Below are 26,551 nucleotides of genomic sequence, written 5' to 3'. Positions count from 1 at the left end.
CTCCCTCTTTCGCCATTGAAGTCTGTTCCATTTCGAAGTACTGCATGGCAAAAAGGATTTCATTTGTCCCCTTTTCGATAAACTGATTTGGGGAGAAGGTTAGGCTTTGCGCTCTGAGGTGGCAGCGGTGGTGATGGTGATAGCGGGGAAGTGGGATGGAATTATCACCCCACAATTATGGAATTATCACCCCGAATTATCACTCGGCTCAACTGTGCAAAAGAACCAGAATGATCAGTCGACTGGTAGAGCCTAAAGTTCATGTAAAATCATGTCTATTTAAGAAATCAAGGCATGGAGAATCTTTCTGTGTGGGGAAGATATCTGGTCTAATGCATGTTCTCAGATTGTATCCATGAAACAGCTTTGGTGTAAAAGCCAAAGCAGAATCTTCCCGTTGCCTTCGATCTGATAAGCCGAAGGACCAGGAGGATGTCCTTCCAGAAGGATGTCCTTCCAGAAGGTTCAGTGTTGGTCAGGAAGCTCAAGGTAGGACTTGAAATGGAATTCAAGAAACAGGACCTTTAACCCGCAGGTGATACTATGTAACATTTTTTAGAAAGAGTCTCTAGAATCTCTTAAATGAAGCCCCAACATCTTTTAGGTTTGGCTATTCTTTTGAAAAGTTTGCTATCCCTAATAGAGATTCCCAGAAAATTCTAATAGCTTCTCCATCAGAACCAAACGAAAGGAGACCCTGGGGGCCTTTGTCAGCTCTGGCCACATTAGCATTAATAGAAATTGTTTTCCACAGGTGGGGGTGCAGCGGGAAGGGGGGGAAAGACTGTCAACCCAGCGCTCCCCTCCCCCAAATCATGTTACCAAAGTACCTCAGTAACTTGCGTCAGAAAGGTTTTTCAATAAATGGTAGCAGAGGACTGACTAGGCTGTTATTAAAGTTAGATCGTATTGTGAACTAGAGATGAACATGAAGATTGTACCACTTTGCTTTGTGCAATACTGAACAATACTGCAGTACCCTGCAATATCTGCTCCGCTGCAGAGTTGTAGTTGAGAATATAATGTGAATCAGAGAATGACACAGCAGTATAGGAATGTTGTTAATATTTATTTAGTAGTTTCTAAATGAATTTCTTAATGTTAAGTAAAAATCAAGTGTGGAATAGTATGGTAGCGGTTTTCTGTAGTGCTGAGAACTGGCACTGTTACTGTGAATGAAAACCTGCTATGCAAAGCCTAGTCACTGCATAGCAGGACTATTAGAAATGGAAAAGGTGTCAAAACCTTGCCAGCTCTATCGGCCCAATTGTATCCTCTAACAGTTTTTTGTAAAAATCAACCTTGTTATCCATTTTTCAGGATGACCTTTTTCAGATTTGTGGAAATACTAGATATCTTAATGAAACATTATTTATTAATTTATTAGTGTGGTGTAATCTTTAATGAACTTAGTGCCAAAATGCATGGTTTTCCAATTAGCAACCAATTGTTAATATAGAAAGTAGTTTTCAATTTCTTACTCATTCTTCATGGTACAATATAAACCGGTTTCTATAATTTAATTTTTCTTGTAAAACCCGTTGCACTATTTTCAGCTGTATTTTCCAGCAGACCACTGCATGCCATTTGTGGAAAGACTTTCTATAATTCTTGTGAATTGTTTCCACCCATGATAACCACTGAATTTTAACCCTGTGTGGGTGTCTTTAGGTTTTTGGCCAAGTATTTTGTTACCTCAGTCTTGTATCAAGTTGCTGTATTTTTCAGCTTGTTACATTGATATTGATTGTTTCACTAATTAAATACTTTACTGTAAAAGCGCATCTAGGTTTAATTTGAAACTACTGAACTTTCTTTGGGAATGTTCCTGATAAAATTCATAGCTGCTTATCTGCTCTTAGTTAATGTTAAATAATAATTCAAATGAGGCTAGTTGAATAATAATTCAAATGAGTCTCAAATGAGACTCATCAGCAAGCAACGCCACCTCATTAATACCATCAGCATTGGTAAGGTTAAATGTCAGGGTTTCAGGAAGTAGCCCAAGGAGTCAAGGCTGCAAATTACTATTCAGTGGAGCTGTTTCCAATCACGCCCCAACATTGTATTCTGGTTCCTTCTTTACCTCCCTTCATTCAGCACCCAGCCATACTGTTCACTATTATGGCATTTATTAAGTGCCTAGGAGATGCACTGTGATACGCCCTGCGATAGATATGGAAAAAAAAAACCCAGATAGGACACAGTCCCTGTTCCACATAGGGCTCATAGTCTAAGAATTAGGGAGAACCGGAATCTTATTCTCACTGTACAGATGAGGAAACTGGGGCAAAGAGAGTGATGGGACTTGGATATGGTCACCACAGGCCAGTGGCAGAGCAGGGACCAAAGGTCTCCTGACTCCTAGCCCCAGGCATTTTCTAATAGGCCACCCACTTTGGTCCGCTCAGGTTGACTTCATGCATGGGCCCTAGTTTTGTCTCTGCTGCCTCCTCTTCTCTTCTGCCAGGAGCTAGGATTAGCTTGGGGTTGGCCTAGAGTCCTCCTTTGCCATCCTGATTATGTTGTTCAGTCCTGGTAAGCAGGTTGGTAGAGTTGCAGCTCAGCCCGCTTCCACCTAAATGAATCATCAGCCTGAATTTGTCGGGTTGGGTCAGGGTGGTAGAAGTAGTTATAAGCACCTACTTTGTGCAGAGCAAGGTAGTAAGTGCTGGAAAAACAATACATGGGAGAGAATTCATCCACTGATTTATTCAATCGTATTTATTGAGGGCTTACTGCATGCAGAGAACTGTACTAAGCACTTGGGAAGTATTAAACCCGCTCCCTGGCCTTCGGGGGCTCACAATCTAAGGATAAGGAGAAAAGAGGGGGCGGGTGACAGAACCAGAAGGAAGGGAGAAATAGTAAAAAGACAAAAGCAGTAATAATAATAATTGTGGTATTTGTTAACGGCCTACTATGTGCCAGGCACTCTACTAAGCGCTGGGGGTAAAGATAAGGAAATAGCGTTGGACCCTGTCCCTGTCCCATGTGGGGCTCACACTCTTAATCCCCATTTTACAGACGAGATAATGAGGCACAGAGAAGTAAAGTGACTTGCCCAAGATCACACAGCAGACAAGTGGTGGAACCAGAATTAAAACCCAGGTCCTTCTAACTCCAGGCCCGAGCTCTATCCATTAGGTCATGCAGTATATAGAAGATAAGGTCCATGGTAAGTACAGTTGGGAGGGGACAATGTGGCTACAGAAGCAAAGTTTCGGGCTCCTCAGCATTGAAACAAGCAATCACAGCCATGGCCACAGTCAATCATAGCTGTGGCCACAGTCAGTCACAGGGTTAGCCACAGGGTTCAGAGGTGACCGGCCAGTTGTCCAAGCCGCAACAAGGATTTACAGTGCCGTGTCATCTCCAAATTGGGCTGTGCGGTTGTGAGTATGGAGAGGGGCCAATCAAGTATAGAGATGCAAGGGAGATCAATCAATCAATCAATTGTATTTATTGAGCGCTTACTGTGTGCAGAGCACTGTACTAAGCGCTTGGGAAGTACAAGTTGGCAACATATAGAGACGGTCCCTACCCAACAGTGGGCTCACAGTCTAGAAGGGGGAGACAGAGAACAAAACCAAACATATTAACAAAATAAAATAAATAGAATAGATATGTACAAGTAAAATAAATAGAGTAATAAATATGTACAAACATATATACATATATACAGGTGCTGTGGGGAAGGGAAGGAGGTAAGGCGGGGGGGTAATAATAATAATAATGATGGCATTTGTTAAGCGCTTACTATGTGCAAAGCACTGTTCTAAGCGCTAGGGAGGGGAAACAAGGTAATGAGGTTGTCCCATGTGGGGCTCACAGTCTTAATCCCCATTTTACAGATGAGGTAACTGAGGCTCAGAGAAGTTAAGTGACTTACCTAAGGTCACACAGCAGACATGTGGTGGAGCCGGGAGGGGAGGAGGGGGCTCAGTCTGGGAAGCGACTTGTACGTATTTATTACTCTATTTTACTTATACATATTTACTATTCCATTTATTTTATTTTGTTAATATGTTTTATTTTGTTGTCCATCTCTCCCCTCCAGAATTGAGACTGTGGGGTGGAACTGTTTTCCTTGCCTCCCAGGGGCTCAGACCCTGCCCCCTAATCCCCAGACTACAGCTAGCCCAATTCCGACCTGTGTCCCCAGGCTCCAGTTGTGACCAGATCCAGCCTCCTCACTTACTGGGGCTCCTCGTCACCTCCATCTCAAGGGCCACAGGGGGTTTAGTGCCCACCCCTCTCTGTGGGGGTGACCAGGCCCCTCCCCTTCTGGCATTCATTCATTCAATTCAATCATCTTTATTGAGTGCTTACTGTGTGCAGAGCACTGTACTAAGTGCTTGGGAGGTACAAGTTGGCAACATATAGAGACGGTCCCTACCCAACAACGGGCTAACAGTCTAAAAGGGGGAGACGGACAACAAAACAAAACATGTGGACAGGTGTCAAGTCATCAGAACAAATAGAAATAAAGCTAGATGCACATCATTAACAAAATGAATAGAATAGTAAATATGTACAAGTAAAATAGAGTAATAAATCTGTACAAACATATGTACAGGTGCAGTGGGGAGGGGAAGGAGGTAGGGCGGGGGGATGGGGAGGGGGAGTGGAAAAAGGGGGCTCAGTCTGGGAAGGCCTCCTGGAGGAGTGAGCTCTCGTAGGGCTTTGAAGGGAGGAAGAGAGCTCGTTTGGTGGATGTGTGGAGGGAGGGCATTCCAGGCCAGGGGGAGGACGTGGGCTGGGGGTCGATGGTGGGACAGGCGAGAACGAGGCCCAGTGAGGAGGTTAGCAGCAGAGGAGTGGAGGGTGCGGCTGGGCTGGTGAAGGAGAGAAGGAAAGTGAGGTAGGAGCAGCCGGTTGATCCAGCACAGACCCAAGATAGGTAAGTTTCAGTCTTTCTCCGCCATCTCTGCCCACTCCCTCATCTGTCTGCTGAGGTCCGTGTCTCCTTCGCCTGCCTTCTGGGGTTTGCATTGAACTGCCATTCTCTCCTGTGCTCTGGATGCATTTTTGGCTGTGTCTCTGTTGCTCGCCTTGTGGCCTCCGCGGTCACGGTGAAAAGCCTGTGAGAGAGCACCTGCGCCATCATCCCCAGTGGGGTAAGCTTAATAATAGCAATGATGGCTTTTGTTAAGTGCTTACTATGTGCCAATCACTGTTCTAAGCGCTGGGATAGATACAAGGTAATCAGGTTGGCCCACGTGGGGCTCACAGTCTTAATCCCCATTTTACAAATGAGGTAACTGAGGTACAGAGAAGTCAAGTGACTTGCCCAAAGTCACACAGCTGATCAGTGGCGGAGTCGGGATTAGAACTGATGATCTCTGACTCCCAAGCCTGTGCTCTTTCTACTAAGCCACGTTGGGAACAGATCTAACTGCATTTTTGTTTTGATGAATTGTCTGTAATGCCAATAGTAGATGCCCCCAAATAATAATATTAATAATAGTAATTATTATTATGGTATTTGTTAAGCTATTGATAATGCTGATTACCATCCAACATCATCAATGGTATTGATGAGGATGCTGATTATGATCTGATTTTCCAGCTGCCAAGAAGGGGGCTCAGGTGTGGAAGAAAGCAGAGGAGCCAGGGAAGGCGAAAGGCTTCTGTACTGAACGTTTACCTCTGGGACTCCACCTCTTTCTTCCAGAGAAAATACAGTGGGCATTCTTTGTCCCCAAATTTGGGAATGCTGAAATGTAAAAAACAAAAAACCCTAAGTATATTAAAAATTGATTTTAATGCAATGAAAGGTATTAACTAGACTGTGAGCCCACTGTTGGGTAGGGACCGTCTCTGTGGTGCCAACTTGTACTTCCCAAGCGCTTAGTACAGTGCTCTGCATACAGTAAGTGCTCAATAAATACGATTGAATGAATAAATTAAGAATTGCTGAGACTACCGGTACAACAGAGTGGCAGAGAAAATTCATTCTGATCGTCCTCTCTGCCATCACTTAACTGCCAGAGGGGAAATGCAGTCAAATGCAGCTCAGCTGGTGCCAATAAATGCAAATGCCAGTGGGATTGTCTCCTAGGGTTCGTGTAGCATTTCAGCTGCAGGACCTGCCCTCAGAAAAGATTCCCTGGTTCATTCAATCGTATTTATTGAGAGCTTACTGTGTGCAGAGCACTGGACTAAGCACTTGGGAAGTACAAATCGGCAACAGAGATGGTCCCTACCCAACAATGGATTCAGTCTAGAAGGGGGAGAAAGACAACAAAACAGAACAAGTAGACAGGTGTCAATACCCTCAGAGTAAATAGAATTATAGCTATATACACATCGTCAATAAAATAGAGTAGTAAATATGTACAAATATATACAAAAGTGATGTGGGGAAGGGGAAGGAGGTAGGGCAGAGGGAGAGGAGGAGGAGGGGAAAAATGGGTGCTCAGTCTGGGAAGGCCTCCTGGAGGAGGTTTGCCACTTGTTGAGAATAAGAGCACTATATCTATTTAGATCACTCTATTTAAATGACTTATTTAGAGAAGAGTGTAGGAACAGCATGATGGAATTTGGTTGTTTTCCGTGGTGCCGAGGCAAAATGACCGTGCTGGTAAGTGGTGAATCTTCGGAAAGCGATTAGGCTACCTCGACCAACTGAAATGGCGTGGGTCAGTGGAAAGAACATGGGCTTGGGAGTCAGAGGTCATGGGTTCTAATCCCCTATCCCCCACATGTCTGCTGTGTGACCTTGGGCAAGTCACTTAACCTCTCTGAGGCTCAGTTACCTCATCTGTAAAATGAGGATTAAGACGGAGCCCCCCATGGGACAACGTGATCACCTTGTATCCCCCCCAGCGCTTAGAACAGTGCTTTGCACATAGTAAGCACTTTTATTATTGTATAAAAGGAGTAAATCCCATGCTTAAGAACACAGGACTTGAATGGTCTTGAGACAAGATCTTGACCTTCCACAACTCCATGTACAGTGCTCTGCACACAATAAGCGCTCAATAAATATGATTGAATGAATCTACTGTTAGAGACAAAGGTTACAGATTCTGACAGTCACCTTCCTTCATTTACCACGTGCTGTACTATTGTATTATTGTGCCAGCTGCTCAGGAGTGTATAATAAAAAAAAGCCAACAAACAAAACGCTCCGGCCCTTGAGGAACTTCCAGTTCTCTAGGGAATTAGGGCCTAGGGCAGCGGAGAAAGTGGCAGCGTTAGCCATTGGGAGCCCGGGGTCCATTCATTCATTCGTTCAATCGGTATTGATTGGGCGCTTACTGTGTGCAGAGCACTGCACTAAGCGCTTGGGCAGTACAAGTTGGCAACATATAGAGACGGTCCCTACCCAACAATGGGCTCAGGGGCCACCGACGGTGGGTTGTGCCCAACTTTTTCAACAATTTAATTAATGTCGGTATTTGTTAAGCGCTTACTATGGGCCAAGCACTGTTCTAAGCGCTGGGGTAGATACAGGGTCATCAGGTTGTCCCACATGGGGCTCACAATCTTAATCCCCATTTGACGGATGAGGGAACTGAGGCCCAGAGAAGTGACTTGTCCAAAGTCACACAGCAGACAAGTGGCGGGGTCGGGATTAGAACCCACGACCTGTGACTCCCAAGCCCGGGCTGTTTCCACTCAACTACGCTGCTTGTTGAATTTAGAGAGGTGGACTTAACGGGGCCCTTCCCACCGCGGTGCGGTGGAGCAGGGGGAGGTCGGAGCCCTTCGGACCCCCGGGGACGGGGGCTCGGTGGGCCCCTGACCCCGGCACCCCCGGGACCGTCCAAGGGGAAGGGGGGGAGGGAGGAAGCCGGAGGCCAGCCCGGAGGCGGCGGCGGCGGCGGCAGGTAACGTGCCCGGACGAAAGGCAAGGCAAGCTGGGGGGTGCGGTGGGCAGCGGGAGCCGGCTGAGCGGTCGACGGTCCTGGGGGTGGGGCGGGGCGGGGTGGGGGGCGTCATCCTGGGCCCAGCGGGCGAAGGAGAGGGTGCCACTGAGGGCCGAGGGGACGACGACGAGGAGGAGGAGGAGGAGGAGGTCCGGGGGACGGGACCCCGGGGGCCAACGTGGACCCATTTGCTCCCCTCGGCCGCCACTGACCGGCTCTGCCGCTGCTTTTGCGTTTCATCTCGGAGGGGGAGGAGGGGGAGAGGGGGGAGAGGAGGGAGGAGAGGGAAGAGGGAGGGGAGGGAAGAGGGGGAGAGGAGAGGGAAAAGAGGGAGGGGAGGGAACGGGAGGGAAGGGGGGAGAGAGAAGAGGGAGAGTGGAGGAGGAGAGGGAGGGGGGAGAGGGGGACGGGAGAGAGGGGAGGGGAGAGGGGAGGAGGAAGGGAGAGGGGAGAGGAGAGGGGAGGAGGAAGGGAGAGGGGAGAGGAGAAGGGAGAGGGGAGAGGAGGAGGGGGGAGGGCAGTGGGGGGAGGAAGGGAAGGTAAGAGGGGGCCAGAGGAGGGGGGAAGAGGGGAGGGAGGAAGAGGGAGTGGAGGGGGAGAGGAGAGGGAACAGGGAGGGGAGGAGGGCAGTGGGGGGAGGAAGGGGAGGGAAGAGGGGGAGAGGAGAGGGAAAAGAGGGAGGGGAGGAGGGCAGTGGGGGGAGGAAGGGGGGAGAGGAGGAGAGCAGTGGGGGGAGGAAGGGAAGGTAAGAGGGGGAGAGGGGGAAGAGGGAGAGGAGAGGGGGGAAAGGGGGGGAGAGGAGGAGGGATCGGGGGTCCCTCCGCCGGGGAGCGGGGGCGGGGTGGGGTCAGAAGGGGAGGGGGCCTGATCCGGGGCGGCGGGGGGGCTCGGCCTCAGCCGACCCCCGCCACCCCCCATCCCCCTGCCCCATCGGGGCCCCATTCGGGCCGGGCCGGGCCGGGGGGCGGGGCACGGGGCGGCGCTAGGACCGCGGGGAGCCTGGCCGCACTCCGGAGGGGCAGGGGCGGCGGCGGCGGCGGCAGAGGGACCCCCAGCAGGCGGACCCCCGCAGGACCCCCCCCCCCCAACCCGCCCCGGCCCGCCCGGACGGCAGGAGCCGGAGCCCCCCGTCCGCATGGACCCGGCCCCCGGCCCCGGCCCCGGCCCGGCCGCCGCTTCCCTCCTGCGGCAGCGGAGGGCCGCCCTGCGCCGCAAGGGCTGCAGCTTCGAGGCTCCCAGGTGAGGAGAGGGGACCCCCGGGGAGGGGGGGAAGGAGGGAGGGAGGGAGGGACCCCCACATCATCCCCCCCAGGGATGACCGAGCCCCCGCCCCGAGCCTCCGCCTCTGTCCCGCACGGGGGGATCCCACAGCTCCCGGCCGCAGGGGGAGGGACCATTCATTCATTCATTCAATCATTCATTCAATCAATCAATCGTATTTATTGAGCGCTTACTGGGTGCGGAGCACTGGACTAAGCGCTTGGGGAGTACAAGTCGGCGACACATAGAGACGGTCCCTCCCCAACAGTGGGCTCACAGGCTAGAAGGGGGAGACAGAGAACAAAACCAAACACACTAACAAAATAAAATAGAATAGACATGTACAAGTAAGATGAATAGAGTAATAAATATGTACAAGCATATATACAGGTGCTGTGGGGAAGGGAAGGAGGTAAGATGGGGGGATGGAGAGGGGGACGAGGGGGGGAGAGGAAGGAAGGGGCTCAGTCTGGGAAGGCCTCCTGGAGGAGGTGAGCTCTCAGTAGGGCCTTGAAGGGAGGAGGAGAGCTAGCTTGGCGGATGGGCAGGGGGAGGGCATTCCAGGCCCGGGGGAGGCCGGGGGTCGACAGTGGGTCAGGCGAGAACGAGGCACGGTGAGGAGATTGTGTTTTTTATCATCATCTTCAATCGTATTTATTGAGCGCTTACTATGTGCAGAGCACTGTACTAAGCGCTTGGGAAGTCCAAATTGGCAACATATAGAGACGGTCCCTACCCAACAGTGGGCTCACAGTCTAAAAGGGGGAGACAGAGAACAAAACCAAACATACTACCAAAATAAAATAAATAGAATAGATATGTACAAGTAAGATAAATAGAGTAATGAATATGTACAAGCATATATACAGGTGCTGTGGGGAAGGGAAGGAGGTAAGATGGGGGGATGGAGAGGGGGACGAGGGGGAGAGGACGGAAGGGGCTCAGTCTGGGAAGGCCTCCTGGAGGAGGTGAGCTCTCAGTAGGGCCTTGCTTGTTTATGGAGCGCTTACTGTGTGCGGGACACCGCACTAAACGCCTAGCGCTGCACTACGCGCTGAACACTGTTCGTGGACCGATCCCCCCACCCCCCGCCCCGGCAGGGGTGGAGGGGCAGAACGATCTAGCCTGGACGAGACACGAGGGAAAACAGGCAGAAAACTCAGCCTTCCCCCGACGGGCGGGGACAGGGCGGGGCGGAATCAATCAATCAATCGTATTTATTGAGCGCTTACTGTGTGCAGAGCACTGGACTAAGCGCTTGGGAAGGACAAGACGGTAGCATATAGAGACGGTCCCTACCCAGCAGTGGGCTCACAGTCTAAAAGGGGGAGGCAGAGAACAAAGCCATACTACCAAAATAAAATAAATAGAATAGATATGTACACGTAAGATATAGAGTGGCCCACATAATGGCCCACATCCAGACTAAAATAAATAAATAGAGTAATAGATATGTACAGACATATATACCTAAATACAGGTGGCCCACATCCAGACAGGGGAGGGCTAGCGGGTGGCGTTAGGCACAAGAATCAAAGTTTCGGAACTTGGTCAGCCTGCTGCCCCGGGGGCCCTGGGGAGGGACGGGGGGGAAGGAGGGAGAGAGAGAGAAAGAAAGAAAAAGAAAGAAAGAAAGAAAGAAGAAAGAAAACGAGAGAAGGGAAGGAGGGGAGGAGCCCCTCTCAAGGGCGCCTTGACGTGTTTCCACGTGCGGATCATCTGCCCTGCTTTATTCATTCATTCAATCGCATTTATTGAGCGCTAACTGTGTGCAGAGCGCTGTACTGAGCGCTTGGGAAGGACAAGTCGGCAACATGTAGAGACGGTCCCTCCCCAACAACGGGCTCACAGTCTAGAAGGGGGAGACAGACAACAAAACAAAACGTGGACAGGTGTCGAGTCATCAGAATAGGTGATAGAAATAAAGCTCCACTACCCCAAAAATGATGGTGGGGACTCCGTAAAGCACCCTGGTCAGTCTGAGAGGGGTGCGTATGCTGGTACGCCAACTATGTTGCCAACTTGTACTTCCCAAGCGCTTAGTACAGTGCTCTGCACACAGTAAGCGCTCAATAAATACGATTGATTGATTGATTGATTGGTACGGAGGGCACGGGCCTAGCGGTGGTATCTGGAGAAACAGGGTGGCTCAGTGGACAGAGCAGGGGCTTTGGTAGTCAGAGGATCTGGATTCTCTAATCTTGGCTCTGGCGATTGCTGGCTGTTCGATCTCAGCAAATCACTTCTCTTGGCTCTTCCTCAGTTTCCATAACTCTAAAATAGAGGTTCAATACTTGTCCCGGCTCTGCCGATTGTCAGCTGTGTGACTTTGGGCAAGTCACTTAACTTCTCTGTGCCTCAGTTACCTCATCTGAAAATGGGGATTAAGACTGTGAGCCCCCGTGGGACAACCTGATCACCTTGTAATCTCCCCAGCGCTTAGAATGGTGCTTTGCACATAGTAAGCACTTAATAAATGCCATTATTATTACTTAGACTTTAACCCCCTTGTGGGACAGGGACTGTATCCAACCTGATTAACCTATATCTACCCCAGTGCTTAGAGCAGTGCTTGGCACATAGTAAGCTCTTAACAAATACCATAATAATAATTTATTCACTAGTGGTATTGAGAGCTTACCATGTGCAGAACACTGTACTGAAAGCTTGGGAGAGTATGTTACAACAGAGTCGGTAGACACGTTCCCCGCCCACAAAGAGGGTTTAGGGTTTAGGAGAGTAGATGGATATAAAGGTAAATTACAGATGGGGAAATGGGAGAATATACAGACACTTAATAAGTGCTGATGGAGGGGGATGTAATAATAATAATGATGGCATTTGTTAAGCACTTACTATGTGCAAAGCACTGTTCTAAGTGCTGGGGAGGTTCCAAGGTGATCAGGTTGTCCCACGGGGGGCTCACAGTCTTAATTCCCCTTTTACAGATGAGGTAACTGAGGCCCAGTAAAGTGATTTGCCCAAAGTCACACAGCTGACAAGTGGCGGAGCCAGGATTTGAACCCCGACCTCTGACTCCAAAGCCCGTGCTCTTTCCACTGAGCCACGCTGCTTCTCCAGCAAGGGTATAGCTGTATAGTGAAGCTGTAGCTATGAAGTGCTTAAGGGGTGGAGATCCAAGTGCATAGGCAACGCATAAGGGAAGGTGAATAGAGGAAGTCAGGGAAGGCCTCTTGGAGATGTGATTTTAGAAGGGCTTTGAAGGTAGGGAGAGTCATCTGTCAGCTTCTCTGCGTATATGGGGCCCCGGGGAGGGGAAGAGTTTCAAGCCAGAAGGAGGAGGATGTGAGTAAGGGGATTGGTGGTGAGACGGAGGCGATTGCAGTACAGAGAGTAGGCTGGCATTAGAGAAGCAGTTTGTGTAGGCTAGGTTGTAGTAAGAAATTCGCTAAGTAAGGTACAAGGGGGAGAGTTGACTGAGTGCCTTATAGCCAATGGTAAGGAGTTTGCTGTGGTGGTAGATGGGCAACGCCTGGAGTTTTTGAGGAGTGTGGAAATGGGGGGCTAAACTTGTTTTAGAAAGATGATCCAGGCAGTAGAGTGAAGTATGTTCTGGAGTGGGGAAAGACAGGAGGCAGGGAGGTCAGTGAGGAGGCCGATGGAGTAGTCAAGGCGGGATCTGATAAGAGCTTGGATCAGTGTGGTAGCAGTTTGGATGGAGAGGAAGAGGTGGATTCTGGAGGTGGGTGTGTGGCATGGGTATGTTTGGTGTTCTTTTTGTGTGTGGTCATCCATCTCTTCCTTGCCTAGTGTCTTAATCCATCTCTGCTCTATCTTTTGGTGGTCTTTCCTGGCCATTTGGGCCTGCCTTCTGCCCTAGTTTGAACTCCCTGCCCCCATGAAATAGTCACCTTACCCTTTCAGGAGACTAAAGGAGTGCCAAGGGAAATGCAAAGGGTTTGATGGGCCCTAGCTCAGGGGAGCAGACAAAGCTGGGTCCAAAAAGGGGCAGATTCATTCATTCAATCGTATTTATTGAGCACCTACTATGTGCAGAGCACTGTACTAAGTGCTTGGGAAGTGCAAGTTGGCAACATATAGAGATGGTCCCTACCCAACAGTGGGCTCACAGTCTAGAAGGGGGAGACAGAGAACAAAACAAAACATATTAACAAAATAAAATAAATAGAATAAATATGCACAAATAGAATAAAATCACCAGATCCATAGAAAATTGTCATCTAGCCAATCTGTCTTGACCAGTTTTCTCCCCAAACACAAGGGTGACTGGGAGATTGCTTGTGTTGCTGTGATATTTGATTTGAAACTGTTGCACTTGGCGGGGCATTCACACTTGCTGACTGTGCCGTCCCATGGCTGTTCCACCTTGCCTACACTTCACATGAAGCTTGTGTCATCTCCCCTTCCTACATTTGAAAACAAGAAATTTGTATATGTTCTCTGACTTTGGGGTTTTGAAGATAATGGTACTAATGTTGAGATTGTGTCAGTGTGTGCAAGCATGCCAGCCAAGGCCTAAACTGGCAGTCAGTAGTACTGAGTGCCTACTTTGTGTAGAGCACTTAGGAGACTACAAGACAGTCATAGATGTGAACTTTGCACTCAGGGAACTTACAATCTATTGGGGGAGAGATGTTAAAATAAGTTATACAGGAGGAAGAAGGGAAAGGGGTTTGTTCATGAGTTAGTGATCAATAGGGTTTGTGTAAAATGTGTATAAATATTATGGGAGCTGTCGAGTTCACTGGAGAAGTGCTGGCTCCACCCCATTGCCTTGCCCCTGGTGTACTTGCCCACTACTTTAACAGATCAAAATCATCAACCATGACCTCCCCAAACCTCCTTTCCCATTCTCTCTACTCAATCATCCTTCTCAGCCATCTCTCAAGAGCTCTCCCACCCTCTTTCAAAGTCTGTACGCTTCCTTTGCGCCTTCAGCATCATTCCTTCTCGCTTTATCAAAACACACTTCTCCCTGGCTACCATCTTCAACTGCTTACTCTATGATAGTTCCCTTCTCTCTGCTTTCAAACATGTCCTCATCTCCCCTATTGTAAAAATAAAAACTTTTATCTGGATCCCACTGCACCCTGTTATTTCCCTCCTCCCATTCCTGTTCAAATTCCCTGAGCAGGTACTGTGCCATCCATTGCCTCCATTCCCTCCAAATCCCTTCTTGACCCTGGGCAGTTCAGTTTCTGTCCTCGTCGCTCAATGCTTTCTCCTCCTGACTCCTCAAACTCCCAGTGGTTGCCTATTCCCCTCCGCAATAAGCAGAAACCCCAGCCTACTGACCTTAAGGTGTTCAGTCAGCTCTCTCCTTCCTATTTATCCAATCCCTTCTCCCACAACACCCAAGTCTGCACTCTTGACTCCTTCAAGCTAAAGTCTTTAACAGTGCTCACTTGATCATCTCTCCAACTGCCGTCCTCCTGCTCATCTCCCCTTCCCCCCGCCCCCCGCACAAACACCCCCTCACAACCAAAAGACCACTGCTTTCCCCATCTTCAAGATCCTTCGAAATCACATCTTTCCCATGAGGCCTTTCCTGAATGATTTATTTCCCTACCATACATCCCTAAACTCATTTCACTGCTTCCATACCAGATAAGCATGGCAGTACACAAAACCTCCAGTACAGTTGTTCATTCATCTTTATACTTTTATTTATCTTTCCTATTTGTAATTTTGGTGGCCCTCATTTTGATGGCAAGACCCTCGAGAGCAGGGATCATGTCTATATATCCTGTTGTATTCAATCATGCAATCGTATTTGAGCGCTTACTGTGTGCAGAGCACTATACTAAGCGCTTGGGAGAGTACAACACAACAATAAATGGACACATTCCCTGCCCATAACAAGCTTACAGCCTAGAGGGGGAGACAGGCATTAATATAAACGCTGGGGTAGATACGAGTGAATCAGGTTGAGCACAGTACCTGTCCCACATGGTGTTCACGTTCTTAATCCCCATTTTACAGGTGAGGTAACTGAGACTCAGAGAAGTTAAGTGACTTGCCCAAGGTCACACAGCGGGCAAATGACAGAGCCGGCATGAGAACCTAGGTTCTTCTGTCTCCCAGGCCCGTGCTCATTCCTCTAGGCCACGCTGCTTTTCTTGAGTTAGAGAAATGATCCTCTGCTTCTGAACTTTGTGTGCGGTTTTCTGGGAAGAGGCATGGCTGTTTATGTTGAGCAGGACTGTTTATGTTGGGTAGTTCCCCAGGGGGCTCTGCTTACTGCTCTAGCCACAATGTTAGAGCAGCACGCGGGCCAACTGGGTTTTCAGTGACACGTTCTTAAATCTCACCATCCTTTATGCTTAGCTGCAGAGCTGTTTGGTATGGGGTAGGGTGGAGTTAGAGAGGTAGATTTAGGAGTCATCTGTGCAGAGGTGGTAGCTGAAGCCATGGGAGCTGATGTGAGGGTACAGTGAGAAAAGTTGGGGTCCCAGGACAGAGAGTTGAGGGACACCTCACAGTTAGGGAGTGAGGAGTGGAAGAACTGTTACCAAATTCTACTTTCCAAGCACTTACTGCAGTGCTCTGCACATAGTAAGCGCTCAATAAATATGATTAAACGAATGAATGACCTGGTGAGAGAAGTAGAGAAGGAATGGCCCGAGAGAGGAAGAGAACCAGGAAATAACTGTATTGGTAAAATAACTGTGGTATTTGTTAAGCCTTTATTATGTGTCAAGCACTGTTCTAAGCACTAGGGAAGATGCAAAATAATCAGGTCAGGCACAGACCCTGTCCCAGACAGGACTCACAGTCTTAATAGGAGTGAAAACAGGTATTGAATCCCCATTTTACAGACGAGGTTACTGAGGCACAGAGAAGTGAAGTGACACCTAAGGTCACACAGCAGGCACGTGGCAGAGCTGGGGTTCGAACTCAGATCCTCTGTCTCCCAGACCCGTGTTCTTTCCACTAATCAGTCAATCAATCGTATTTATTGAGCGCTTACTGTGTGCAGAGCACTGTACTAAGCGCTTGGGAAGTACAAGTTGGCAACATATAGAGACGGTCCCTACGCAACAGTGGGCTCACAGTCTAGAAAGGGGAGACAGAGAACAAAACAAAACATTAACAAAATAAAATAAATAGAATAGATATGTGCAAGTAAAATAAGTAAATAAATAGAGTAATAAATACGTACAAACATATATACACATATACAGGTGCTGTGGGGAAGTGAAGGAGGTAAGACGGGGGGGATGAGGAGGGGGAGAGGAAGGAGGGGGCTCAGTCTGGGAAGGCCTTCTGGAGGAGGGGAGCTCTCAGTAGGGCCTTGAAGGGAGGAAGAGAGCTAACTTGGCGGATGTGGCGGGGGAGGGCATTCCAGGTCAGGGGGATGATGTGGGCCGGCGGTCGACGGCGGGACAGGCGAGAAGGAGGCATGGTGAGGAGATTAGCGGCAGAGGAGCGGAGGGTGCGGGCTGGGCTGGAGAAGGAGAGAAGGGAGGTGAGGTAGGAGAGCGCAAGGTGATGGACAGCCTTGAAGCCGAGGGTGAGGAGTTTCTGCCTGATGCGTTGGTTGATTGGTAGCCACTGGAGATTTTTGAGGAGGGGAGTAACATGCCCAGAATGTTTCTGGACAAAGACAATCCGGGCAGCGGCGTGAAGTATGGATTGAATTGGGGAGAGACAAGAGGATGGGAGATCGGAGAGGAGTCTGATACAGTAGTCCAGACGGGATAGGATGAGAGCTTGAACGAGCAGGGTAGCGGTTTGAATGGAGAGGAAAGGGTGAATCTTGGCAATGTTGCAGAGCTGAGACCGGCAGGTTTTGGTGACGGCTTGGATGTGAGGGGTGAACGAGAGAGCGGAGTCGGGGATGACACCAAGTTTGCGGGCTTGTGAGACGGGAAGGATGGTAATGCCATCAACAGAGATGGGAAAGTCAGGGAGAGGGCAGGGTTTGGGAGGGAAGACAAGGAGTTCAGTCTTGGACGTGTTGAGTTTTAGGTGGCGGGCAGACATCCAGATGGAGATGTCCTGAAAGCAGGAGGAGATACAAGCCTGGAGGGATGGGGAGAGAGCAGGGGCAGAGATGTAGATTTGGGTGTCATCAGCATAGAGATGATAGTTGATAGTAGGCTACACTGCTCGTACAAAACACAGATAGCATTTCCAGGAGGAGGGAGTGGGCAATATGGTCAAATATGGCCGAGATGTCAAGAAAGATTAGGATAGAGTAGAACCCATTAGATTTGAAAAGAAAGAGATCTCCAGAGTGAACTCAGAGAGTGAGATCTCTGTGGAGTAAAGGGGCTGGAAGCCAGGTTGTAGTGGGTCAAGGAGTTGAAAGAGAGGAAGTGGAGGCGCAGTAGGTGTCATCAGCCCATTTGAGAAGTTTGGGGACAAAAAGGAATAGGACATGGGGGAAATAGTTGGAAGTTGCAGGGGAATCCAGAAAATATATATATATTTTTTTTTTACCAGAGGAGGCTTTGGGAGCTCTTATCTGATGATTTCCATTTTATTCAGGAAGTGGTTGGAGAGGGCAACTCTGCAACTTGAGGAGATGGGTGGCCCTGGGACTTTAAGAAGAGAGTTAAAAGGTCTGAAATAATTGGTGGGGGTGATAGGCATGGGAATTGATGAGGCAAGAGAAGTGATGTTGCTGAGCAGAAGAAAAGATGAAATTTTATCAAGTGGAGGTGAATTTGAAGTAGCAGATGTCAGAGTGGAGTTTGGCTTTCTGCCAACAGTGCTCAGCCGCAAGAGCAGAAGAAGTTTATTGTGGGGGTGATCCACAACTGGGGGTTGTCAGGTCCACAGAGGGCCTGGAGGGCATGGGAGTAGGGTGTGGTGAAGAGGGCAGCATTGAGAGCATATATATTTTTTATGATATTTGTTAAGCACTTGCTCTGTGCCAGGTCCTGTACTAAGTGCTGGGGTAAATAGATACAAGTTAATCAGATTGGACACAGTCCATGTCCTACATGGGGCTCAAAGTATTAATCCCCATTTTACAGATGAGGTAACTGAGGCATAGAGAAGTTAAGTCATTTGTCCAAAGTCACACAGTAGACAAGTGATGCATCAAGATTTGCGCGTCCGGGAAGGGGAGGGTTGCTGGGAATCCAGGCTGGGCATGATTGCTTGGGATAAGTGGAGGATGTTGAAAAATCCTCAGTTCCTCACTCTACATTTACCTTTGGCATTCCAGCCCCTGAATTCCCACTCCACTAGGTGCAAACATTTGTATCTACATACTGTGTGTACTTGGGAAGGTCCTTGTTCGGGTAGGTGAACGTCTGAAAGGAAAGGTATCCATGCTTTTGTTCTTTCTTTGGTTCCAGAAACAGATGTGTAAGTTCTGTCAGGGCAAGGACTGTACCTTCCCCTCACGCTCCCCAAAGATGAGGGTGGGGTCCAGTGAAGCCCTCTTCCTCTGCTTTAGGGTTAGGGAAACGAGCCCAGGAAAGTGGGATATTCCTATGGAATTTTTCAGTGCAGCCCAGGCCAACGCTAAGGCCGGAGGTGTGGCCCAGTACTTAAGCAGACTGGAGCCCATGGAGAACTCTTCCTACTGATGCTAAAGGCAAGCGTACAGTCCTGGCTGCCAGCGCAGCTCGGCTACTTGCCAGCTGTGTAATCTTGGGTGAGTCACTTGACTTCTTTTTGCCTCAGTTTCCTCATCTGTAAAATGGGGATTCAATCCTTTTCTCCCTCCTACTTCGACTATACACCCATGACTGTGAACCCATGTGGGACAGGAACTGTTCTCTCACCTTTTAAGTTGTATCTATCCCAGTGCTTGGCTTATAGTAAATGTTTAGCAAATACCATTGTTGTTATTATTACTGTTATTAGTATTATTATTAACATGAGCAGGGATTCAGCAGAGTCCCAAAATAGACTTGTGGGACCCCTGGTGGCTAATTCCCCTTCCTGGGGCGTCGATCACCTCCTTGCATTTACCATTTAATCAATCAATAGTATTGAACATTTTCTCTTTGCAGAGCACTGAACTAAGTGCTTGGGAAAGTACAATACAACCGAGTTGGTAAACACAGCATGGCTCCATGGAAAGAGCACGGGTTTAGGGGTCAGAAGTTGTGGGTTCTAATCCCAGCTCCGCCACTTGTCAGCTGTGTGACTTTGGGCAAGTCACTTAACTTCTTTGAGCCTCAGTTCCCTCATCTGTAAAATGGGAATAAAGAATGTGAGCCCCCCGTGGGACAACCTGATCACCTTGTAACCTCCCCAGCGCTTAGACCAGAGCTTTGCACATAGCAAGTGCTTAACAAATGCCATTATTATGATTATTATTATTGTTCCCAGGCCACAAGAGGCTTACAGTCTAGAGGGGGAGACAGACATTGAAATAAATTATAGCTATGTACATAAGTGCTGTGGGGCTTAAGGATGGGGTGAATATCAAGTGCTTAAAAGGTACAGATCCGAGTACATAGGCGACACAGATGGAGGAGGAAGAAGGGGAAATAAGTGCTTAGGTGGGGAAGGCCTCTTGGAGGAGGTTTGATTTATTTTTTTAAAATAAGGCTTTGAAAGTTGGTTAGAGTGGTGGTCCGTTATGAAGGGGGAAGGTGTTCCAAGCCAAAGGGAGGACACAGGCAAGGGGTTGGTGGTGAAACAGTTGGGATCAGGGTACAGTGAGTAGGATGGCATTAGAGGAGAGGAGCGTGTGGGTGACTGACCAAGTGCTTTAAGGCCCACGGTAAGGAGTCCCTGTTTGTGGCGGTGGATGGGCAACCACCGGAGTTCTTGAGGAGTGGGGAGACAAGGATGTATTGCTTTTTTTTTTTTTTTTTTCAAAGAAAGATGATCTGGGCAGCAGAGTGAAGTAAAGCCTGGAGTGGGCATAGACAACGTAAAATAAAACACCTATCCCAGGAGGAGTCAGGGTGGGCAACATCCTGGAGGGAAAACCTCGACTCTTCCAAGTAGGCAGAGGCCTGGAAGTGTCAAGAATGGGAAGGGAGGCATTTCTCAGAAAACTAGACAAGCATTCGAGCTCCTGGATCCTTCAGGCTGTTCCAAGCCCTTCGGGGACCTTTGCTTCCATGCTCAGCAATTTGAGAGAATTGCTTGTGTGAAGCGGCAGTCCCCAGGGGTCTGTGGCTGTAAGCTGAAACCACAATCCCCAAGAACGTTTGGGTGTGAGCTGAAACCACAGTCCCCAAGAGCGAATTGAAACCAACTGGACCTCAGAGAAGGCTGATGAGTAGGATTGAGTTGGAGTAACCAGAACTTAATCCGCTTCACCTGGAGGGAGAGAGTTGTTGTGCTTGGAAACACAAATATCACACCCCTGAAGCCTGTTTGCTTTCAGTCAATTTCGAGGTTGCTTGATGGTAGAGCCTCTTTAGTTAGCTTTTTCCCCTCATCCTTCTCCTCTTCTCTCTCCTCTTCAGTCTTTGATTTTCTCTCTCCCTTCCTCTTCCTACCCCCTATTCCTCCTTTCTTCAATCAGGGGTGGTATTTATTGAGCACTTACTCTGTGTAGGTAATCAATCAGTCTGTGGTATTTATTGAGTGCTTACAATGTGCAGAGTTCATTCAATTGTATTTATTGAGTGCTTACTATGTGCAGAGCATTGTACTAAGTGCTTAAAAATTCTGCCCCCTCTGAGGCTCAAACTCAGGACCTTCAGATTATGAGACTGACGCGCTACCTACTGTGCTAAGGAGGCGCAGAGCACTGTAACAAGTGCTTGGGAGAGTACAGTACAACAAAATTAGCAGATACGATCCTTGCCCATGACGTACTTACTGTCTAGAGGGGGAGACAGACATTAATATGAATAATTTATCATATTTAAAAATACGGCCATAAGTGCTGTGGGGTTGAGCATGGGGAGAATAGCAAATGCTCAAAGATCACGGATCCAAGTGCATAAAAGACACAGGAGGGAGAGGGAGCCACGTTAAAGAAGGCTTAATCGGGGAAGGCCTCTTGGAGGAATGTGTCCTTATAATGCTTTCAAGGTGGGGAGATTGGTGGTCTGGCATATACGGAGAGGGAGAGAGTTCCAGGGGGAGGATGTGGAAAAGGGATCGGTGGTGAGATAGATGAGATCAGGCACGGTGAGTAAGTTGGCACTAGAGGAGCAGAGTGTGCAGGCTGAGTTGTAGTAGGAGAGCAGTGAGGCAATGTAGCTGACTAGCTGAGTGCTTTAAAGTCAATGATTTCTTTTTGATGTTGAGGTGGATAAGCAACCATTGGAAGTTCTTGAGTGAGGGGACATGAACTGAACATTTTTTTAAATAAAAATGATCCAAGCAGCAGAGTGAAGTATGAACTGGAGTGGGGAGAGAGAGGAATTTGGGAGGTCAGCAAGGAGGCTGTTCATCATCATCAATCGTGTTTATTGAGTGCTTACTGTGTGCAGAGCACTGTACTAAGCGCTTGGGAAGTACAAGTTGGCAACATATTGGCTGTTGCAGTAGTCAAGGCAGAATAGGATATGTGCTTGAGTCAGCATGGTAGCAGTTTGGATGAGAGGAAAGGGCAGATTTTAGCGATGTTGTGAAGGTAGACCTGACAGGATTTGGTGGCAGATGGAATATGTGGGTGGAGTGAGAGAGACGGGTTGAGGACAATGCCAAGATAAGATATGGAGGATAGTGGTACTGTCTGTAGTGTTGGGGAAACACATGAGAAGAACAGGGTTTGCGTGGGAAGATGAGTTCGGTTTTGGTCATTATTAGTGTGCAGTGTCAGAGGAACATCCAGGTAGAGGTGTCCTGAAGGTAGGAGGAAATATGAGATTGCAGGGAAAGAGAGAGTTTGGGGCTATAGAGGTAAATTTGGGAATCGCCTGCATAGAGATTGTACTTGAAGTCATGCGACTGAATGAGTTCTCCAAGGGAATGGGTGTAGATGGAGAATAGAAGGGGATCTAGAACTGGGACTTGAGCGACCTCCAGTATCAGAGGGTGGGAGGCAGAAGAGGAGCCAGCCCAAGAAACTGAGAAGGACGTGTCAGAGAGGAAGAAAAGCAAGAGAGAGCAGTCAGTGAAGTCAAAGTTGGATAAAGTTTCAAAGAGATGGGGTAGTCTACAGTGTCGAAGGCAGCTGAGAAGTCGGAGAGGATTAGGATAGAGTAGAGGCCATCAGATTTGGCAAGAAGAATGTCATTGGTTACCTTAAGATGGCTGTTTCCATGAAGTGAAGGAGGTAGAAGCCAGATTGGAGGGGATCAAGGAGAAAATTGGAGGATAGGAAGTGGAGACAGCAGGTGTAGACAACTTGCTCAAGGAGTTTGCAGAGGAATGGGAAGGGGGTTGACAACTGGAGGGAGTCAGGTCAAGGGAGGGTGTTATTTTAGGATGGGGATAAGTAAGCACGTTTGGAAGCAGTGGAGGAGAAGGCTTTGGAAAGTATACAGTTGAAGATGGGATTTCAGGAGGGAAAAAGGGAGGGGCTGAGTTTTAAAAAGGGTATGAAGGGATGAAGTCAGAAGCACAAGTGGAAAAGGTAGATTTAGAAAGGAGGTGAGAGATCCCTTCTATGGCTGAGTTACTGCAGGGAATTTAGGGAGAGTCCAAGAAGGCGGGGGAATTGGAGAGGAGCAGAGGAGATTTTAGGGAGATCGTACTTGATGGTTTCAATTTTGTTGATGAAGTATGTGGCCAGGTCATTAGGGGAAAGAGATGGTGGAGGCGGGGGATATGAAGTTTGAGGAGGAAGTTAAATGTCTGGAACAGCTGGCGAGGCCAGTGGGTGTGGAAGTGAATTATGAAGAAGTATTGATGTTGGGCAGTGGAGAGGGCTGAATTGAAGCAGATAAGAATGAATTTAAGGTGAACAAGGTCAAAGAGATGTCTGGCTCTCCACCAACAGTGCTCCACAGCTCAGGCACAGGAGGGAAGAAGTGTGCTGTGGAGGTGATCCAGGACTGTGAGTTACTGGTATGAGATTGGCGAAGGGACAGAAGAGAAAGGGAGGTCAGTTCAGTGGAGAGGTTGGTGTTGAGTGCAGTGACTTGTGCAACAAGAATTGGCAGTTTGAGTACGGAGACCAAAGGCAGGATGGCTGTAGAACGTTAGAGGGGTCAGAAGAATGGAGGTCTCTGTAGGTAAAAAGGACAGATTCGCAGGCGGTGAGGGTATGGGAAAGAGCAGGTAAGGAGGTTGTGTTCTGATAGAGGAATTTCAGACTTGGAGAGGATAAGGGAATGTACAATACTAGAGATTATAAAATCAGGTGAGAGCCCCACTTGGTGAGTGTGAGGTGGGATGGAACTGGAGGTCACTAGAGCACAGGAATGAGACACAGGTAGTGGACACAGTCCTTGCCTTCAAGGAGCTAACAATCTAGCAGTTCCAGAACTAAATCTTCTATAAACCCTCTATCTATAAAATGGGGATTGAGATGGGGATTAAGATTATGCAGGATAGGGACTGTGTCCAACTCTATTTGTATCCACCCCAGCGCTTAGTACAGTGCCTGGCAAATAGGGGATTATGCAGGATAGGGACTGTATCCAACTCAATTTATTTGTATCCACCCCAGCCCTTAGTACAGTGCCTGGCAAACAGTAAATGCTTAACAAATACCACAGTTATTATTTTGGGAAAGTCACTTCACTTCTCTGGACCTCAGTTACCTCATCTGTAAAATAGAGATTGAGTGTGAGCCCTTTATGAGATGGGGACTTTGTCCAACTTGATTAAGTTGTATCTATCCCAGTGCTTAAAACAGGGCTTGGCACAAAGTAAGCACTTAACAAGAACCATTATTATTATTTGTGTTTGTATGAGAAATGGAGCCAAATTTCCCAGTTGGTCCCAGGACCAAGCCTAGTGTGGCAGATTTGGAGGTGCATGGTTGGGATGTGGCAGCAGTTTTTTTAAAAAATACATTTTTAATGAGAACTTTATTATGAATAATAAGTGCATGTGCTTTATTTTCAATTAAACCTTTTGCTGTAGTAATGACATTAGCACAGTGCAGTGCAGGAATAATCCTTGCAGCAGAATCTCTCAACTTCAACTGCTTGGAAGCAAACCCACCACAGGAGCAAAGCAATTGCTTATGCAAAAGAATGCTTTACAAAATTGACATTTAAAAGGGTGGCCATTAGTTTGATACCTATAAGAGAAAAAAGAAATCAATCTCCCAGGGAAATGGTAGGACTGTAGATCAGGTGTTTGTATTTCTGTGTCTGTGGAGGAGCTGGCCCTGAGGGCAAAGGTAACAAACCATAGCATTGCAATGAATGATATCACATGTATGCCTAGCTCTCCCAGAGATAATAAAAAACAATTATTCAGTGGCATTTATTGAGCACTTGCGCTGTCCTTTCTAGACTATAGACTCGTTGTGGAATGGGAATATGTCTACCAACTCTATTGTATTGTACTCTCCCAAGTGCTTAGTACCATGCCCTCCACCCAGTAAACACTCAGTAAATACTATTGATAGCAGAACACTGTTCTAAGTGCTTGGGAGAATACAGAAAATTAATTCGATCGTATTTATTGAGTGCTTACTGTGTAAAAAGTGCTGTACTAAATGCTTGGAGTACAATAGAGTACAATATAATCAATCAATCAATTGTATTTATTGAGCACTTACTGTGTGCAGAGCACTGTACTAAGCTCTTGGGAAGTACAAGTTGGCAACATATAGAGACAGTCCCTACCCAACAGTGGGCTCACAGTCTAAAAGGGGGAGACAGAGAACAAAACCAAACATACTAACAAAATAAAATAAATAGAATAGATATGTACAAGTAAAATAAATAAATAAATAGAGTAATAAATATGTACAAACATATATACATATATACAGGTGCTGTGGGGAAGGGAAGGAGGTAAGATGAGGGGGATGGAGAGGGGGACGAGGGGGAGAGGAATACAGTACAATACAGTAAGTAGACACAATCCTAGCCCACAAGGAGCTTATAGTCTATGAGGATGTTTCCTAAATTTCATGTCTTCTCCACCCAACCCTGTGTTCAGATTTCGGCAATTGAAGGCTGGAGACCAGGTCTGATCTGAATTTTGGATTTTGTCTCTTAAGAGAGGAGGAAGAGCAGAAAATAGAAATGATTCAATGGATGGAACGAAGATCCCAGTAGGGGAACATTAGAGAAATCAGGGGAATTGTTTAGCCTGGGGAAGAGAAAGCCAAGGGGGGAATTTATAGACTTAAAGGCGGTTGAGAAATGCTGGTTGTGTTCTCCTTATCCCAAAGGGTACTGTAGGAAAACAATGGGATGAATTAAAGAAGGATCCGTTTGGGTTGAATAGAAAGGCTTTTTGGTTCAATTGAATGGACTCTGAGGACGGATGAAGCATCTCCAGCCCTGATTCTTTGTAAGGAGGCAAGAAAATTCCATCTGCCCCGGGCAATTTGGGCTAGTTGGAGCTGGTCCAACTGACCCCTTGGGGTCCTTTCATCTCTAGGGTTCCTTGAGCAGTTGTGCTGCGGAACCCAGTGTAGTTAGGAATCTTCAGGGCCGATTGATGATGCCTCAGAGGGCTTGGGTGGATTGAATCAAGAATAAATGGCCCAAGGGTTGAAAAAGACTGACTGTTTTTGACTGAGGAAACTCTTGATTTAGGCAACCCAACTCCTAATAGCAAGCATTTCAAATGTATGATTCAGAATGTTTCCCTCAAGCCCCAGTACTGTTTTACGGTTAACCTACCATCACACCCTGGGTCTCCACTCCCATTCCACCTCACCCTAGTTTAGCATGTCCTGTCCTCCTCTTCATATGCCCTGTGAGGTTTAGGAATGACCCAGGATTTCCCTCCCCCAGCCTCTTCTCTGCAGACAGGCTTTTGACAGTTCCCTTCCCTCTACTCTCACTCAACAGAAAGCTGACCCTGGCTTGGGGACCTGTATTGGTCATCAGGCAACAGGGGCTTAGTGTCTTCCCTTGGGAGTGTCTCTGCCATGGTGGACCTTTTCCTTTCCTCACATTCCTATTAGCTTGGTGAGCTTCAGTGAGGTCAGATGTAGGACAGTTCTTGAGTGTGTGCCTTGTGTGGATTCGCTGGTACTCGATGAGTGGAGGCACTGTGTATCTGATGTCTTAGAAGCAGCGTGACCTAGTGGAAAGAGCACAGGCCTGGGAATCAGAAGCCTTGGCTTCCAATCCCAGCTCCACTACTTGCCTGCTGTGTGATACTGGGCAAGTGGCTTAGCTTTTCAGTGCTTCAGTTCCCTCATCTACAAAATGGTGACTCAACACCAGTTCTCCTACCTACTTACTTTGTGAACCCCATGTGGGACCTGCTTATTCTGTTTCTACTCTAGCACTTAGACCAGTGCTTGGAATATAGTAAGCACTGAGCCAATACCATTATTATTGTTATTATCATTATGACTGGTGTGGGTGAACTGTGTACTGTCTAGGTCTGCAGATGTCATGGGAGTCTCTTTGCAGTCTATGTCTAATGTATTGTCTGGGCACTTAACATCTGTCTTGAATATCAGT

General features: G+C 47.8%; 1 protein-coding gene and 1 non-coding gene across 3 annotated transcripts in view; one reads left to right on the top strand and one right to left on the bottom strand.

Moving 5' to 3' along the window:
• The first annotated feature begins 9,039 nt into the window (after positions 1 to 9,039).
• GARNL3 (GTPase activating Rap/RanGAP domain like 3) overlaps positions 9,040 to 26,551 on the top strand; it is a 175,006-nt gene continuing 157,494 nt past the window's right edge. For both annotated transcript variants that reach the window (XM_038745516.1, XM_038745515.1), the window contains exon 1: positions 9,040 to 9,116. The gene's annotated coding sequence lies outside the window, so the exon portion shown is untranslated. The remainder of the gene's footprint in view (positions 9,117 to 26,551) is intronic.
• TRNAM-CAU lies at positions 20,716 to 20,788 on the bottom strand. The gene has a single exon. It is a non-coding gene; the product is annotated as a tRNA-Met (tRNA).

The sequence above is a fragment of the Tachyglossus aculeatus genome, chromosome 4 (genome assembly GCF_015852505.1).
Source record: "Tachyglossus aculeatus isolate mTacAcu1 chromosome 4, mTacAcu1.pri, whole genome shotgun sequence".
Taxonomy (NCBI): domain Eukaryota; kingdom Metazoa; phylum Chordata; class Mammalia; order Monotremata; family Tachyglossidae; genus Tachyglossus; species Tachyglossus aculeatus.
The sequence above is the reverse complement of the archived record's forward strand: the minus strand, read 5'-3'. Positions and strand labels throughout refer to the sequence as shown.